Source organism: Zalophus californianus, chromosome 4 (assembly GCF_009762305.2).
Source record: "Zalophus californianus isolate mZalCal1 chromosome 4, mZalCal1.pri.v2, whole genome shotgun sequence".
NCBI lineage: Eukaryota > Metazoa > Chordata > Mammalia > Carnivora > Otariidae > Zalophus > Zalophus californianus.
Window position 1 is genome coordinate 68,684,195 of NC_045598.1, and position 18,874 is coordinate 68,703,068.

Consider the following 18,874-nt stretch of genomic DNA (forward strand, 5'->3'; position numbering starts at 1 on the left):
TTGTCATGTTAGTGAATCACAGAAATATTCGCATCCAGATGAGAAAGCCATGAAAGCCAGGGGCCGAAAGCTCGGCGATCCATATGGTTTACAATATACACCCTTAGGCAGGGCTTGTGGATTGTGGTTGTTTAGAAGAAAAAAAGGAGGGGGGGAGAAACCTAAGCTAAACTAAACAAAGAGAGAAACATGTGAAAAGTGACCTTCTTATGTGGGAAATCAGGGTGGAGGACTCTGTTCTTTATAGCTGATTTCCTATGCCTGCAGTGCCCATAAGCTTGTCACCCAATTACTCATAGAAGGAGTCTGCACAGGCTCACATGGGCACCCCCACAGGAAGGCAAGCTGCAAGCTATTTCCGCGTCCACCTCGTATTAATTTGTACAAGGGAAATTACTGTGGACTAATGGAGTACCTTCTTTCCATTGGTGGCTTCTCTGTCAGTTTTCAGCTGGGAAAGCACAGGACAGGAAATTTGCTTTATTTTAGGTGCTTTAACCACCTAAAACTTTTCAAAGTACTCTTAACTCTTAGTGCTTAGGAAATTAAGGTTTCTTTTTCCTGTAAGTTCATGTTAGCTTGTTTTCAAAGAAAGTTCAAGTTTTGTTCCTCTCTCCCTGAAAGTTTACCATCGCGGTAATACTGAGTATAGTCTACTCCCTGTCAAAGTTAGGCTGTGATAGAATGATAACCTTGCATAGTGGATTATTCAATAACACCATTTAAATTTCACATCATTAAGGTACGAATTTGTACTTGTACAAATAACATTACTGTCTAAATTTATGTGAGAAAGAAAAAGAAAAACATACTTAGATATTGCATAAGAGACCACTAAGAATATGTAGGTTCAATTATTTGGTCATACGAATATGATCAGTTTATCTAAATCTATTTATAAAACCCATCTTTGTTTTGGAGATACTAATACTCACTATGCTTCTTTCTAAAGATTATTTTTTGTTACAGTTCTTAGGGTAAATGAAGATTATTTATGCTATTGTTTTTCCAGACCTTTGAAATAATCAACATTACATGATTTTGCCCTTCAGTTTTGGAGTATCTTAAAAGTCCCCTTTTGTTTTTCTTTTCACAGTAGTTTTTCTTTCATATGTGATCTTGTTTATCTAGATTGGAAGAAAAATTAAACCACTGGACGAAAACGAATAAATACACGAAGGAAAAATAACCTTGTATTTGCCAGTTAGTGGTCTCTTGAGTTTCAGATAGCCCTTTGCTAATCTTGCATCTAAAAATTGGTTAAATCAGTCTGGAAAGTTCACCAGGCTCCTCTGTGTTTTCTATTTGGTTTGTTTTAGGATAATTTTAAGCTACCAGATGCCTATGGCCTTCCAGGTCTCCTAGAACCTATTAGGTACTTAATTAATGAGGATCATCTTGATGATCATAAGGTTAATGAGAATTATAGGAAACTTCACATGCCAAAAAGGGAGTCCAAGACTAATGCACGACATATCTGATCTTAAAGATCTGAAAGCAGTTGCTATAAGGACCTGAAGCAGTGGGTGATATAGAGTCCTAGAACTAATTCCAAAAAATTCTGCCTAGTTCCTTCATCTTCAGAAAGAATGGTTATGCTTTTTGAAAATACATGCAATCCTGCTTACATGTGCATGCATATCAGTTAGATATGTGTCAATTCTCACATATGGGAACCAGAGGGAAAATATACTATTAACTGACTATAAAACTAAATCTGAGTCCTGGAAATTATTTTTTAATATGCATTTTAGTCTTACTGAGATTAAAAAAAAATGTTTTCATTCGTGTGCCTTGATTTTCTAACTTAAAATGAGGAATAGACCTGATTTGTTTGTTTGTTTGTTTGTTTGTTTGTTTGTTTGTTTCAGGAGCAAATTAACTTCTTAAGCGCAGAAAGAGAAATTCCCTTTTTAATTTTTGATATCTTGAGTCTTCAATATGACATAAATCTGAATTCCTCCCATATTCCCCAAATGGAACAATGATATTATCACTATCTCCCCAACACCTTCCCACCTATACCTGTAAAGTAAAGAAAAGTCACATTTGAATCAGTTGGTTAAGGGCCAGTTCCAGGCTCTGTAGTGAGCCTTGCCCAGTTGTGGGGAGAGAGATGCTAGAAGAACTCCAGATGCTAAAAGAGCTCCATGAGTGGGCAAAGGACTTCTCAACCCTGATGCTTTCAGTGTCTGAATGATATCTGGGCACTGAAAACCAAGGTTGGACGTCTTCAATTTTATCCCCCAGTCCAACTCAAAACAGGAAACACCACTTATCATATTACATTGAAAGAATTATAGGATTTTTGTTTACACAAATCGTACGTGTTTATATAATCATTTTTTAAAAAGAATTTTAGTTATTTATTTGAAAGAGAGAGAGATGGCAAGAAAGGGAACACAAGCAGGGGTAGCAGGAGAGGGAGAAGCAGGCTTCCTGCCAAGCAGGGAGCCCAATGCGGGGCTCGATCCCAGGACCCTGGGATCATGACCTGAGCCGAAGGCAGATGCTTAACCGACTGAGCCACCCAGGCGCCCCTATATAATCATTTTTAAACATAGCAGAGAGCTAAGAGTTTGCTGCAAAGTTTTTTTTTTTAAAGGTTTTATTTATTTATTTGAGAGAGAATGAGAGATAGAGAGCACGAGAGGGAAGAGGGCCAGAGGGAGAAGCAGACTCCCCACTGAGCAGGGAGCCCGATGTGGGACTCGATCCCGAGACTCCAGGATCATGACCTGAGCCGAAGGCAGTCGCTTAACCAACTGAGCCACCCAGGCGCCCCAAGTTTGCTGCAAAGTTTACAAATGATTATAATGAAATCTATTATATATATGTATAAATCTAGTATATATTTCTTTCTTTCTTTCTTTCTTTCTTTCTTTCTTTCTTTCTTTCTTTCTTTCTTTCTTTCTTTCTTTCTTTCTTTCTTTCTTTCTTTCTTTCTTTTTTAATGAATTCAATCCTATAAACTTTCAAGGAGTGGTGGAAACTTCCTCCCTCTCCCTATTGGTCTCTTCTTTCTGACTATCCTGTTTTTGAGATTTCTCTCCCCTAATCATTTACTACATATACCTGGAGTATGATTTGGGCTCTTACTAGTGAAGTTGGCCTCCAGGTTTTATAAATGCCTCTCACTCATTTTCTCCTTGTCTCTTTACAACCATTTTAACACTCTTGTTGGTGGGTAAGTAATGATGAAAGGTAGCAGGCAAGTGACCTCTTATATATTTCTGGAGAAGTAATTAGTGAGTTGGACCCCCAGAGACATGGGTGATATATTACAGCTTGTAGGTGGTTTGGCACTGCAGATATTGCTCCACCCACACAACTCTGATTAACTTACATATTTTAAAGCAGAGGTAAGACAACAGCAGCAGATGGAAGAAAATGTGTTTATAAACAATATATGTGTGCTTTCTGGGTTGACACAGAGAATCTATATACATTCATTACATACTTAATGTCACAGTGACAACTGATGGTGGAAGTAGATAGATTTCAGTAAACCCTTTAATGTATATTTCAACAAACACTGATAAGGAACTCTGAGCTTGGATTTCACAGTAAGAAAAAATAAATAATGCAAACTAGGCATACTCGCTCTTCACCTTCCCCTAAGGATAGCCAGACTTGATATTATCTCCAGAGACATTTACTCTGGCGTAAGTGTGACCAGAAAATTGAACTGCAGAGCAGTGTATTAGAATAGTAAAGGTAGCAGTGCTTATTTCCATGCAAATGTTCCATTTCCTGTTGACAATGTCAAGCTAAATATTTAATTGATCTCATTAAACATGTTAAGGTATTTTTATATCATAGGTTGTGAATTTAAAATGAGACCATATTGATTAAGATAAGGCACTAGAATAAAAATTCTTCTAACCCTGTCATGCGCTCTCATAAATATCTTGGGTGAAACCACTTAGCATTTCTATATCTACAGTTCTCAGGCCAATTTCCAAATTGTTAATCAGGAATGATGGACAGCATGTTTGGCCTGGGTAGGGAGCAGATATTGAGCTCCTATTCCAAAGAAATGTATTTCTTAATCCTATAATGGGAATGAATGGAATGCTAATTCAATCCCCCATACCATCTTCCTATCAACTTTCTGGTTTCTGAAGAGTAAATGCTAATACCTAACTTGCATTCCACCAGTACCCATTCAAAGCCTGACTCACATCACTAATTGATCATAGCACTCTTGGCTCTTTGACTCAGGTTTGGTGTCAGAATCCTTGGCAACATAGATCTTTAAGAAGCCACTCCTAAAAGTTCAGAACTGGCTCCTGAGATGAAATCTATTTCATCATTGCCATTTCAATTCTAAACAGCTTTACTGCCTTCTTAGCTCCTTATAGACAGACCTTAAATCCCCATGATATATATAAGAAAAGCCCAAATGGACCTTCCTTGACTTCTGAATAATAGGAAGCAGATTATTGTCTGTTTTCTGTTTGTTTGTTTTCTTTTTTAGTAGAGGATAGAGTCCAGGGTATCTATCTGCGCTCTGAGTACCAACCTGCTTCTTTGTCCAATTATTAGTACCGACAAAATAAAATAGAAAAGCTACTGTTAAAGGCCAAAACATACTCCTTGCTTTAACGTCTGTTTACCCTGATAACTAGAGTTATAATCACCCAGAGATCTCACTTCAGCAGAAGGTATCCATTGTCTACCGTATGCTTCAGTTCTCCAATGTTCTGGTCTCATTTTTCTTCTCTGAATAACAAAAGTCAAATAAACAAAAATCACCCATGTTTTGTGGGGCTGGGAAGGAGCGTTTAGGGAATGAACAAGTGAAGAGTAGTGATGGCCTCAGCTTGGTTTATATTCATCCATCCACTAACTTATTTGGTAGCTATCAGGCATCTGTGATATGCCAGCACTGGTGAGCCTAATGAGAATGCAGCAGTGAGCCAAAAAGACTTAAAAAAAGACTCAGGGTTTAAAATGGAAGGGGAAAATTAATCAAATGACACATAAATATGTAAATACAGACTGTGATAAGGCTGTGAAAGAAAAGGAGAGGGAAAACAGAACAGATCTAGTCTGGCAGGTCAGAAGGAACTTTTCTGGGGAATGTAAAGATGAAGCAAAAACTCTGAAGACTCAGTAGAATGTAATCAGGTGGAGGGTAGATGTCAGAGAAATAAGACGACCTTTGCAGGCAGAGGGAATAGATGTGCCAAGTCCTGGAGGCAAGAAGATGTATGGTACCTTTGAAGAATTGAGCATAAAGAGAGAGCAGAGTGAGGGGGAATGCCAGTAGGGGGTAGAAGATGTAGCTGGAGAGTTAAGCAGGGCCTAGATGGGCAACAGAAGGCTCTGTGGATCAGGTCAGTGGGTGCAGCTTAAGTGTTTTAAACAAAGATGTCACACAGTGGGGTTTTGTTGTTGTTAGTTGTTTGTTTGAGATCACAACAATTTGGGGGAATGAATTGGACAAGAACAGAGTGAATATAAATAGCCAAGTTAAGAAGCAATTGCATTGTTTCAGCTGTGACATGATAATAGCTTGGACAAAGGTGAAGGTGATGGAGATGAAGAGAAGTAGACAGATTCAAGAGATACTTAGAAGGAAAACACAACAGGTTATCTATAAGATGCTGGGGGTAGAGGGGATGATTGGAGAAGTAAGGGTTAATGATGAATTTAAAATACTACTTTGCACCTTTGGATTGAGTATCTTCCTATTGGCTAAAATAGGATGCACAGGGGAAAGCCAGGTTTTGAGGATTTGGGGCATAGATTTTGTGTAATTTATGTGCCAGTGAGTTTTCCAAATAGAGCTGGCAAATAGACAGTTGGATACACTGATCTGGATCACTATGGAAGGAAATGTAAATATGAGAATCGTTGACATATATCCCTTCCTTTTCTGATTACTTCCAGAAAGATTCATCCAACTCCATTAAGACTTCTTGCCTAACTTACCATACATAGGTTTGGTTACCCTATTACAGATGGCTTTTGTATTCTGTAAAGGTGGGTTGGTTTCTAAATGATAAGATAGACATGGAGATGGCGGGAATGTGGGGAGATTTACTTACCTATGTTGAGTAAACTATGTGTCAAGTACTGGATTAGCTACTTTACATGTATTATCTCATTTACTCAATCTCACACCCAAGGAATATGCACCATTACACAGGTGAGAAAACTGAGGCTCAGAGAAATTGAAGTACTTAAGTCCCCTAAGCAATTAGAGTGTAATTCTCTTTCCACTGTGACAAATTCTTTCTCACAGGCTCTAAAACTGTAAATGATTGTATGACTGCACATAAGATATCCAAATGCAATGTTTCAGATACCATCATTTTTTCTTCTGCTTAGAATATAACTTAATGTTGAATCATATTTTAAATAAATTTGCTACAGAATACAATTTATCTGAGTGCCAATTTAAAAATTTCACCAAACTTGTATTGAATATTGACTCTGTGCTAAGGAACTATATTAGTAGTGCACTGAGAATACAAATATAAACAATTGAGGCTGCGTGCTCTCAATTTACTCCTCATTTAGTATGAAAGACAGAGGAATATGGCAGTGATATTTATTAATAGCTATCTAAGTGTCAAGCATTGTGCTAATTATTTTACATGGTTTTTCTCAATTAATCCTTATTATATAATTATGTTCTCTGTGTTACAGATAAAGAAAATGAGGTTCAAGATCACACAACAAGTAAGTTGCCGAGCTAAGTTTTAGATTCAGTTCTGTTGGGGTCCATATCCCAAATTTGTCATTAGATTATTCTCCCTTTTTCTCTCTCTTTCTGTTTTTCTGTCTCTCTCTCCTTTAGACTAATAGTTGAATAGACCGTGTAGTGGGTTATCTTAGTTACCTGTACCATGTAAAACAAAACAAAACAAAACAATGAAAGATGGAGTAGTCATGTTAATGTTAATATCTGGAAAAGGAGAAAATATTGAGTTCTATTTTTTTAAATGTTTTAAAGTTTACTCTTATAGGGAGGCGATAAATGTATGTATTTACTAAATGTTGATAATAAAATCTTATACATTACCCATGAGATTGAGAACTGAAAACCAGTGTAAGAAAATGCGTTTTAAATGTACTTATTAGTTCAGAATCTAAGGAGGTTTCATATATTGCCTTCCCTATGAGGACCACAGTTTATTTTATAGGCTTTGTGCCACCTTCTATTTTAATTCAGGCTTACAGATTTTAGAATTTTTCCATATTTATTTTCTCCTGAAACTAGATATTGTCAAAGCACACATCAAATTTTAAGATGATTTTCCTTCTACTTATTGGGGGTAATTTTGAAACAAAAGATAGTCCAATTTAAATAGCTTATATTCTGAAGTTCGACTGTTGCTTTGTTTGGGATGTCAGTGGAAAAGAAGAAAAGCTCTCTTTATATTAGGTTGATCACCTGGCTACAATGAATTTGTATTTCTGAAATGCAAAGGAAAATGTTAGTAAAAGAGGCCAAAGTTCTTATAATGGTTTACAGATATGGCTTTTTATATTTAAAAAGTTCAACATTAATGCTTCATGAAATTGAGTGTTTATACTATTTAATCATAGTTTGAAGTTAAGGGGAGATTCTAGTTGCCCTTAACTGTCTTTAGAGCCAAAGCAACATATATTTGAAAGTAAAATCTTTCACCAGTAAAGCTTTCTGCTACCTTCTAATATTTTGAATCACATGCATAAATGTATGGATATGCCACATTATTCAAAACAATTTCATACTACAAAAAGGACCATTGTGCGTTTATACGTTGTACAGTTGTGCGTTGGTACTTCACTAGGCACCAGACACTGTGCTGAGACAATGTCTTGTACAAAACGGTGGTGTGCAATCTGTGTTCCAGAAGCTCACAATCTACTGAGGGAGTGAGGCAGATAAAACGAGTACTCTGATACTGAAAGTTAAACAACCAGGCAAACAGCATGACTTAGTTGTGTATGATACATAGAAAGCAGAGAACTTAAGAGTAAAGAGAGGGAGAACAGAGGAGGGACAGAGGGAGGAGGAAGGTAGGCAGGAAGCTAAGAGGGAGAGAGACCTACGGAAGCACAAGTATTACTCCCACCCTTCCCTCCAAATAAGTATTTATTAAGCTCATTCATGATCATGTCTGCTTTGCACCTACATGTGGGTGTCTTTGAGGTGCATTCACAGAAGTTGAATTAATGGCTTTTAATATACAGGCGTGCTTAATTTAACTACCACCGGGTTGTTTTCCAAAATGACTGCCTCGGTTTGCAACCCAATAGCAAACACGGCAGCAAAAAAGTTCGTATTTCCCCATTCTGAGCAGCACTTGCTATTTTTATTATTATTTGAATTTTATTTCTCTTAATTCTTGTGCAGTTGCATAGCTTTTCAAACACAAATTAACGCTTTTTATTTTCCTATAGTCACTGGCCTATTCGCATCTCTTTGTTAATTTTTTTTTAAGATTTTATTTATTTATTTGACAGAGAGAGACACAGGGAGGGAGGGAACACAAGCAGGGGGAGTGGGAGAGGGAGAAGCAAGCTTCCCGCGGAGCAGGGAGCACAATGCGCAGCTGGATGCAAGGCTTGATCCCAGGACCCTGGGATCATGACCTGAGCCGAAGGCAGATGCTTAACGACTGAGCCACCCAGGCGCCCTTCTTTGTTAAATTTTCTGTTTCACATATGAATTCTTTGTCAGTTATGTGTTTTGGCATATTCTTCTCCTAGTGGGTCCCTCATCTTTTTTTTTTTTTTTAACTCTGTCTGCGGTAGAATGTACTTTATCATTTTGATTATATGTTTTATTCCCCCAATTTATATATTTTTATAGTTTCTTTTTCCTTGGTCTTTAAAATCACATCCTGTATTTCTTTATCTGTATTGAACAATTCTAATATCTGATGTCCTTGGTGGAATCTGAATCTGTTGCCGTTTTGTATTCAAGGTGGCTTGTTGCCTTGTGTTCTTGGTAGTCTTTGGTGCTGGGGTCATTGTTCACCTTAATCTGTAGGAATCCTGAGGGCCTAAGGAGATACTTTGCTCCAGAGAGGATTTCCATCTGCTGTTTTTCCATGATCATCATGCAATTGCCACAGAATGCAAAAATGTCAAAGGGTACATGTGTCTCCCCTCACATTTTGGATATTTTCACAGAAGCTGAATTTATTCTGATCATCTTAAGTGAAAATAAAATCTCTAGTGGCAGTTCAGAAATGTCTGGGAAATCTTTGAAAGGGCACTAAGAGTTCCCTGAGAGGCATGAATATAGAGTGTCCGTGGAAGCATGCTAAATTCCAAGTGTGTTAGCGTCTTTTAAGAATCGGTTCTTGTGGAGATCAGGTAGTATTGTGGAAAAAATGTTATCTATTGAAAGAGTTTGCTTGATCTTTGGAGTAATGTTTTCTAAATTCAGCGCTGGTTCTTGATGCTGATTTGGTAATATTTTCTGTCATTTTATACTGTTGTTTTTTTTAAAGTGAGATACTGAATTCCTACATTTATTTAAAAGTCATTAAGAAATTGGAACTCAGAAATTAAAGCATTCATAATAAAAGACTACCAGTAATACAAGGACCCATGGGAATCAAAAGTCAAAAGAGGACTGTGAACATGTATTTTTCTCGTGCCATTTGACTCTTGTGACTTTGAGTGCCATGTTTATATTTTAGGGGGTTTACTTGGACTAAGGTTGGAATAGCTTTTCCTGTTCAGAGGGCTGATGTCCAAGTGACACTGAAAGTCAGGAAATCATGAGGAAGTTTGGAGCCAGTTCCTAGTGCTTGAGCATAAAGTCAAAAAGGAACTATAATTTGATGACATCGTTAAGTGTGATGATATAGACATAATGCTTAATGATGGGTGGGGGAAAAGGGAAAAGTGAATTAAAAACCTCCGATTTTAGGCCAAGGTAAAAGAAACATGTTGAATTGAAAATAACAGCTTGAACTTGTGATCACTGGGGAAAAATTTAATTCTCTGCTCAGTCACTACAGTGATTTAAATATTTTCTTCTCTGTGTTGTTCTATTTATTTCCAGTAGATTATTGCATGCAATATTGTGCATCCTAGCCTCCAGATCGCGACTCTAATACTATCCTTTACTGAAAGGAGCTAGGGATCCTGGCAGAAGAGATCGTTCTATAATTGGGGCAGCAGTTTTTAAGAGGAACATTTAAATATGGTAGATAAAAGACACGTCTGTGTATCTGACAATATGATCATTTGTCTGGTACCCAGGAGTGCATGTGCACACATATCATACACACACACACACACACACACACACACACACACACACACACACACACACACAGAGGCAATAGTGGAGTCAAATTATTCACTAAGTAAAGGACAGTGAAGAATTTTTATAGGTATACTTTGTTTTTTATTGTGCTTTGATTTATTGTACTTCATAGATAACTGTGTTTTTTACAAATTAAAGGTTTGTGGGAACCCTGCATGGGGGTATTTTTCTAATAGCGTATGTTCACTCTGTGTCCTCTGTGTCACATTTTGGTAATTTTCATAATATTTCAAAATGTTCATTATTATTAAACTATAATAATATAGTTTATGACATTATACTGTTTCACTATTATTATATCAATGCTCAGTGATCTTTGATGTCAATATTGTGATTGCTTTGGGTTGCTATGAACCAGGTCCGTATAAGATGACAAAGACTTAATTAATAAATGTTATGGGTGTTCTGACTGGCCCACCGAACAACTGTTCCCCATATTTCTCCCTCTTTCTCAGCCTCCCTACTCTCTGAGACACAAGAATATTGACATTAGGCCAGTTAATAACCCTGTTATGGCCTCTAAGTGTTCAAGGAAAAGAATAGTCACATGTCTCTCACTTTAAATCAAAAGCTAGAAATGATTAAGCATAGTGAGGAAGGCATATCAACAGCTGGGAAAGGCCAAAAGCCAGGCCCCTTGTGCCAGTTAGTCAAGTTGTGAATGCAAAGAAAAAGTTCTTAAAGGACATTAAAATTGCTATTCCAGTGAACACATGGATGATAAGAAAATGAAACAGCCTTATTGCTGATATGGAGAAAGTTTTAGTGGTCTAAATAAAAAATCAAACCAGTCACAACTTTTTTTTAAACCAAAGCCTAATCCAGAGGAAAGCCCTAACTCTCTTCAATTCTGTGAAGGCTCAGAGAGGTGAGGAAGCTGCAGAAGGGAAGTCTGAAGCTAGCAGAGGTGGGTTCATGGAGTTTCAGAAAAGAAGCCTTCTCCATAACATAGAAGTGCAAGGTAAAGCAGCAAGTGCTGATGGAGAAGCTGCAGCAAGTTATCTAGATCAGACTATGTTAATTAATGCAGGTGGCTACACAAACAACAGATTTTCAGTGGAGACAAAATCTCCTTATATTGGAATAAGATGTCATCTAGGACTTTCATAGCTAGAGAGAAGTCAGTGCCTGGCTTTAAAGCTTCAAGGAACTGGCTGACTCTTTTGTTACGGCCTAATGCAGCTGATGACTTTAAGTTGGAGTCTGTTCTCATTGACCATTTTGAAAATTTTAGGGCCCTAGGAATTATGCTAAATCTACTCTGTCTGTGCTCTAGAAATGAAACAACAAAGTCTAGATGATAGCACATCTGTTTACAACATGGTTTACTGAATGTTTTAAGCCCACTGTTGAGACCTACTGCTCAGAGGAAAAGAAAAAAAAAATATTTCTTTCAAAATATTACTGCTCATTGACAATACATCTGGTCATTCAATAGCCCTGATGGAGCTGAACAAAGATATTAATGTTGTTTTCATTCCTGCTGTCATAATATACATTCTGCAACCAAGGAGTAATTTTGACTCTTAAGTCTTATTATTTAAGAAATACATTTCATAAGTTAGAGCTGTCACTGACAGTGATTCCTTTGAAGGATCTGGGCAAAGTAAATTGAAAACCTTTTGGAAAGGATTCAACATTCTAGATGCCATTAAGAACATTTGTGATTCGTGGGAAGAAGTCCAAGTATCAACATTAAGAGGACTTTGGAAGAAGATGACTCCCGCCCTCATGTATGATTTGGCGGGTTCAAGACTTCACTGGAGGCAGTAACTGCAGATGGGGTGGAAACAGTAAGAGAACTAAGATTAGAAGTGGAGCCTGAAGATGTGACTGAATGGCTGCCATCTTATGATCAAACATTCATGGATGAAGAGCTGCTTCTTATGGCTGAGCAAAGAAAGTGGTTTCTTGAGATGGAAACTACTCCTGGTGAAGATGCTGTGAAGGTTGTTGAAACAACAACAAAGGATTTATAATATTACATAAATTTCATCGATAAAGCAGTGGCAGGTTTTGATAGGACTGACTCTAATTTTGAGAGAAGTTCTACTGTATGTGAAATGCTCTCAAACAGCATCGCATGCTGCAAAAAAATTGTCTGTGTAAGGAGTCAGTTGATGTGGCAAACTTTATTGTCTTATTTTAAGAAGTTGCCACAGCCATGTCAACCTTCAGCAACCACCACCCTGGTCAGCCAGCAGCCATCGGCATCAGGGTAAGGCCATCTACCACTTAAGAGATTACCACATGCTGAAAGCTCCAGTGGTGGTTAGCATTTTTAAGCAGTAAACTATTTTGTAGTTAAGCTACATATATTGTTTCTTTAGGTGTAATGCTACTAAACACTTAATAGACTATAGTATAAACATAATTTTTTTGGGAAGTGAGAAGCCAGTAAATTCATTTGTCTAGTTTTATTGCCATCTTTGCTTTATTGCGGTGGTTTGGAACAAACCTGCAATATCTCCTAGCTATGCCTGTATGTGTTTAAGTGATCAAATACTATCCCAATTGAGTAGTTTGAGTTGCTGTTGATGCCTGCCTTGTTGAATTGACCCTCTAAAAATATAAAATTGAGGGAAGGTGACAGCAGAAGACTTCAAATACGTCTGAGTTTGAGCCTAAGTGAGCTCCCCCAGCCACTGGCATTGGTATGACCTTGTCGAGCAGCTAACACTCTGATATGTTTTGGACTTGTTTTGCACTGGTGACTGACTTTTGGCTGATGATAGGGCAGACCTGCTGTTAGGAGTTCCTTCTTCTTTCATTGGAGGCAGTAACTGCAGATAGGATGGAAACAGCAAGAGAACTTTGGCATACCTGGGAAGTTCTACTCCTGTAGAGGGCATACCCCTGTAATTTTCTGCATCCTTTCTTAAAAGAGACCCTGCTCTCTGCAGGGTGGCATCTTTGTTTGTCTACCACATCTTTGTCTCACTGTTGCATATACTACGTTGGATCCCCAAATGGATTATGTATTAAAAGATCAAGTTCAGAGGCCCAGTTTTAAGGTCAAAGGTGAAAAATAACATCATGAAAATATACTTTGCATGTTAGAGTTAGATACCAAGTTCACTGAGCTAAAATTGTATAAAAATTGAAACAAGCAAATAAAAATAAACCCACTTAAAAATTGATTTATTTTAGTGCAGAGGTCATCTGGTCATGTATGGTAATTAATTGTATTGTTTGAAGTTATATAAATCTTTAGAAGTTGATAAGAAGAGTGTTAATTCTTATGAAAATGAAAGACATGTTTCTGGACAAGTAATACTGAAGAAAGTTAAGATGAAAATGGCCCACTAGAAAGGAATACCATAAAAGTAATTGACAAAGCCAAAGAACATCAAAGAAACAACAACATTTTATGAATATGAATGCTAATCTACTTAAAAACATTTTAGATACCTGAGACCTAAGAAGAGAGGCAAAGACATACAATGAAAAAAGAAAAAAAAAAAACAGCCATTGAGGAAGGGATAAGGTTTATTTAGCTGAGAGCAAAATGAATTATTTGCTTGAGTATTCCCCAAAGAAGAGGAAGGTAGTATTCTAGAAACTGAAATGCATTCTCCTTAGGGGGAAGTGAGATGTTAAAAGGCTTTACCATCACACTAGAGCAGATAATTAGGCAATTACAACTATTAAATTTGACAGAGCATTAGTTTAAATGCATTACTCACTAGGATTCTGAAGGAAGTAACAAATAGTATAATTTTTAGTGAATACTTTTGATAACTCATTGAGGACAACATCTTACCAGAGGGCTGAAGGGTGCTAATATATTCTTGAATTTGAGAAATGCACATATGTGCATGTACGTGCATGAGGGAGCGCGTGCACGCACATGCACGCACACACGCACACACACACACACAAGATCCTGGCAAAAAAACTCCCAGGAAAGCCTAAATCTTCTGAAGTCCTTTTCCTCTTTTATATGCAATTATTGCAGCATGCTTATAGATATTAACCCACCAATCATCAAAAGACCTTTCAAAAGTAGGCAGCAAATATAATTTCAGAATCTCCTACCTTGATTTATAATCATTAAAACAGAAACAAAAAGAAGTCACCTTGAAAACCAGTGGAAAGACCCAGTCTAGGATTTAAGTAATTGACAATTACCAAACATTTGGTAATGCATAATTTAGTAATACCAGAGTCAACTTAGAACACTGTCCTGATCACCTTGCTATAAAATCTTTAAATGGATCACTGCTGCATTTTTAAAAAGCATGAAATATTGCTACACTGAATAACAATTTAATATAATAATCACATAATGCTTATCACTTACTTTCCAAATTCCACATGTTTTACAGGTATCACAAGATCCTGCCAGTATTCATATGAATTATTGCTGCTTAGAATAAAATAAAAACTTTTGAAACAATAGTCCTGCCCATTGCATCAGAAGTCCCAAACACTTTGTTTCTAGAGCGGAGTGGTTATTCAGTGGCATCTTTGGCACACCTGTTTTCATCACCCACTCTCAGTGCATGATTAGGGAGATGGATAGCCTATGTCAGTGACAGACAGATGGTGGTCACAGTAGCTCTTAGCATTAGGGTTAGAGCCCTCAAGGATCTTTGCTTTTTCTGACACTGTCTGTATTCCTTAAGGTGGGCTCTGAGGCTAGATTGAGGATTCAGTGGGGCATGGTCTTGGCTGGCTCATCTCTTACCATATCAATATACTAACTCTGTGTTAGTTCATTGCTGGTTGAAGAAATGGATGAATATAGGATCCTTCCAATAAGCTTTTTCTGACATTCTCCATGGATGAGTTTGGGGTTCTTTTTACATAATTCCATATTGGCTTCTATTGCAGTATTTACAATCCTGCTTTGCAATTTCTAGTTACAAGTCCGCTGTTCCTGCAGTCTGATAACTGCTAGTTCTCGCCTAGCCACATGGTCTGCTAATGATTAAATATTCAGTGCCAATCACATAGCAGATGCTCAGTAAATGTTTGCTGAATGAATAAATGCATGTGTTTCCCCCTCACCTCTATCTGTAAATATATACCTCTCAATAAACAGTACCAATAATGCACATGTCCATACATTCAAAAAATTTTAATATTATTTCAGATATGCAGCCACTATATAGTTAATGGCTAATGGCTGCATCTCAGAGATGTTTGTGATCTTATTTTAATTCTATTTCTCAAATCTGCTACCATATTTTTTTCTGTGAGTGTCCCTGTGATTTTTGATATGAGCATGAGGCTCATATAGTTCATGAGTTCATAAAGAATCCAGAGTGAATTTGTAGAAAGAGTAATGTGGATTTGAATTTAGGAGACCAATGTTCTTGTTTTGGGTTTACTTTGAGGAAATAAATTAACCTGTGAGCTGAACACCATCATCTCTAAAGTGGTGGGATTAAAGTGGGTGATGTCTAAAATATCCAACCTTACTAACTCTAAGTATCAATTATTCTAGGACAAATAAGCTGAATAAACATTTATGGATTGCTGTGTAATAGCAAGGTACTAAGAGAGAAACATTCAGAGAGAGAGCGTCCTTATTGGGGGTCTCTAGATTATTTAGGGTAGGTCTGTCTAATAGAACTTCCTGTGATGGTGGGAATGCTCTACAATCTGCACCGTCGAACATGACAGACAGTAAGTACATGTGACTGTGGAGCTCTTCAAAGGTTGTTAGCATGATTGAAGAGTGTAATTTTATTTAATTTTAATCAATTTAAACTTAAAAGCCACCTGGGGCTCTATGGAACAGTGCAGACGTAGACAGACAGATACTGAAAGGATAACTGAGACTATAGTAAATTTAAAAACAAAAGTACAATAGGGGACAAAAGATTAAATTCAAAGAAACTTCTCTGTGTTTTCAAAAAGTGTATCAAACTTTGGGCACCTGGCTGGCTCAGTCGGTAGAGCGTGTGACTCTTGATCTCGGGGTTGTAAGTTTGAGCCCCACGTTGTGTGTAGAGATTACTTAAAAATTAAAAAAAGCAAAAAGCAAAAAGCATATCGAACTTATAAATAAATAAAATGGATTTAAAAAACTACATAATATACATTGAGATTAGTTGACTATTCAAGTGTTTGTGTAAGTATTTTTTTAGTAGTGTAGAAATGACCTTAGGAATTTTTTCAAAAACATCTAAAGCTGTTTATAGCACAGATTTTTAGCTAAGAATTAGAAAATACTGAAGAACAGAGTAAACATAATCATGTTTTGTGTAATCGGTTTATGGGATTCCAAATGACTGTTATGATCCCATATAACAGTAATGAGTACAGGATAGAAAACAATCATAGAGGCCAGAATGAAAGTTAAAGTACAACATAGACTCTGGCTTGAGAAAATGACAGGGGAAAATGATTGTGCAAGTGTATTGATATATTAAAAATCTCACTATAAAATACTTTGGTAAAAATAGAGTGACAAAATCTATGTTTAGAAATATTTAAGAAAGAGAAGATGAGCAGTCACAGCATGGATTCTAAGCCAATCCAAGTTATTCTGGCAGGTCATAGTGAAAACAAAACCATGTTTGGAATAGTATGCTAGGTACACGTCCGATCACCGTATTATTATTTTCTTGAAAGAACATCACTGAAACTATAGATGTAGGTTCGAGGGCAACACAATGAACTTAAAATTTAAAAGGATAGAGTATTATTCATGAAGACTGATTATCCAGTTTAGCAAACGTGGCCTTAAAAAAGAAGACGAGGAAGTGAACTCCAAAAGGTTTATTAGGGACAGCAAGGAAAAGCTGGACTGAGAAGGACCTGAAATTGAAAAGGGGGAAATGTAAATTAGGAAACACTTCCTAATTGAGAGAGTCAATCAGACAAAAAGAAAAGCTTGCTAAGGAAGAAGGTTGAAGTACCATTACTAATGATATTTTTAAAAATTGATCAAATTATAAATTTAACTCTTGGTAGTAAAACTTTACAAAAGAATCTAGCACTATAACAGTGGTTAACAGTAAGCTGAGTACCTTGGATATAGCCTATATATTAAAAAAATTAAGTTTTCCTTTAGTTCTGTCCTAAGCATAGGTAGGGCAGATGCAGAGGAAGCATAATATAGTAGAAGGGGCATTGACATTGGAGATGGAAAGACTTGTATTTGAATTTTCATTTTGCCACTGCTAACTCAACTTGAGTCAAACTGCTTTACCTCTCTGAATCTGAGTTTCCAAAGCTGAAACAAGTTTAATGAGACCTACTTAAGAGAGTTGTTTTGATGTTTAATGAAATAATATGTGGAAACTGCCTAGCATTATGCCTAGGTATTCTTTTGTTCCTTATAAACATGGGCCTCAATTCAGTCAGCTGTAATATACATGTACACACCAGTCAGAACAATTCCTTCTAATATTTATTGAGCATTACCCCGTGAGAGGCATTCTTCTAGATACCAGCTGTATAAATAGAGGAAGGAGGCTGCATTCTTTACCCTCAAGGAATCACAGCCTAATCAGGAAAATAGACTCATAAATAACAGTTACCTAAGTCAAACCATGAGAAGGGTTCTAAACAGCTGTGAACAACTGCTTTGGGAGAAGAGAAAGGAAAGATTTGAAGAAGATGTGCAGGATCACAATCCATATAAAATAGGACAAATTATTTTATCTTGGTGTTAGTGTGTCCTTGTCACTTCATTAGTTTTAAGAGTTCATTCATTTATTTCTTTGACAAATATTCATCTACACCTACAGCATTCCAGACTCTGGAACACAAGGATGTAGGAGGTATAGTGGTGCCCACCCTCACTGAAAATGTAATCTGGTCTAAAATGAATTGGAGAGCTGTGCCACCTTTCATTACGAGGTGGTCCATATGGGGTATAGGGAATCAGAGGTAAATTTTATTGCATGGTTCCATGTCTTACAATGCTTAGATTAGAAGAAGCCCCAAGAGCGGAGTGCCTGTGTGGCTCAGTCAGTTAAGCATCCAACTCTTGATTTTGGCTCAGGTCATGATCGGACCGAGTTGGGCTCCATGCTCAGCAGGGAGTCTGCTTGAGATTCTCTCTCTCCCTCTGCCCCTCCCCCCTCTAAAATAAATAAATAAATCTCTTTTTTTTTCTTTTTTAAGAAGAAGCCCTAAGAGCAAATCAGAAGAGTAAAAAACTTCCATAAAAAAACAATATACAGGAGTGCCTGGGTGGCTCAGTCAGTTAAGCTTCCCTTGGTTTGGGCTCAGGTCATGATCTCAGTGTGGTGAGATCAAGCCCTGCACTGGGCTCCATGCTCAGCACGAAGTCTGCTTGAGGTTCTCTTTCTCCCTCTCCCTCTGCCCCTCCCCCTGCTCATGGGCACATACACTCTCTAAATAAATAAAATATTAAAAAGCAGCGATATACAGACTGAAGGATGTATATGTGGAAAAGGAGAGCGTCAGTCCTCTCTGTTTGGGTTAGTGAAAGAGTAGAATGAATTTTGGGCATAAGGGAGAGTATTTGGCTTTAGAATGAGGATTAATCTCAGGTTTCTCTTAACACCAGGGGACAGAGTCAGCCTTTTCTCTCATCTGTTGTCCTCCTGGTACAGGACTAACCTTTTTAAACCTCAATGCCTAATAAATGTTTGTTTAATA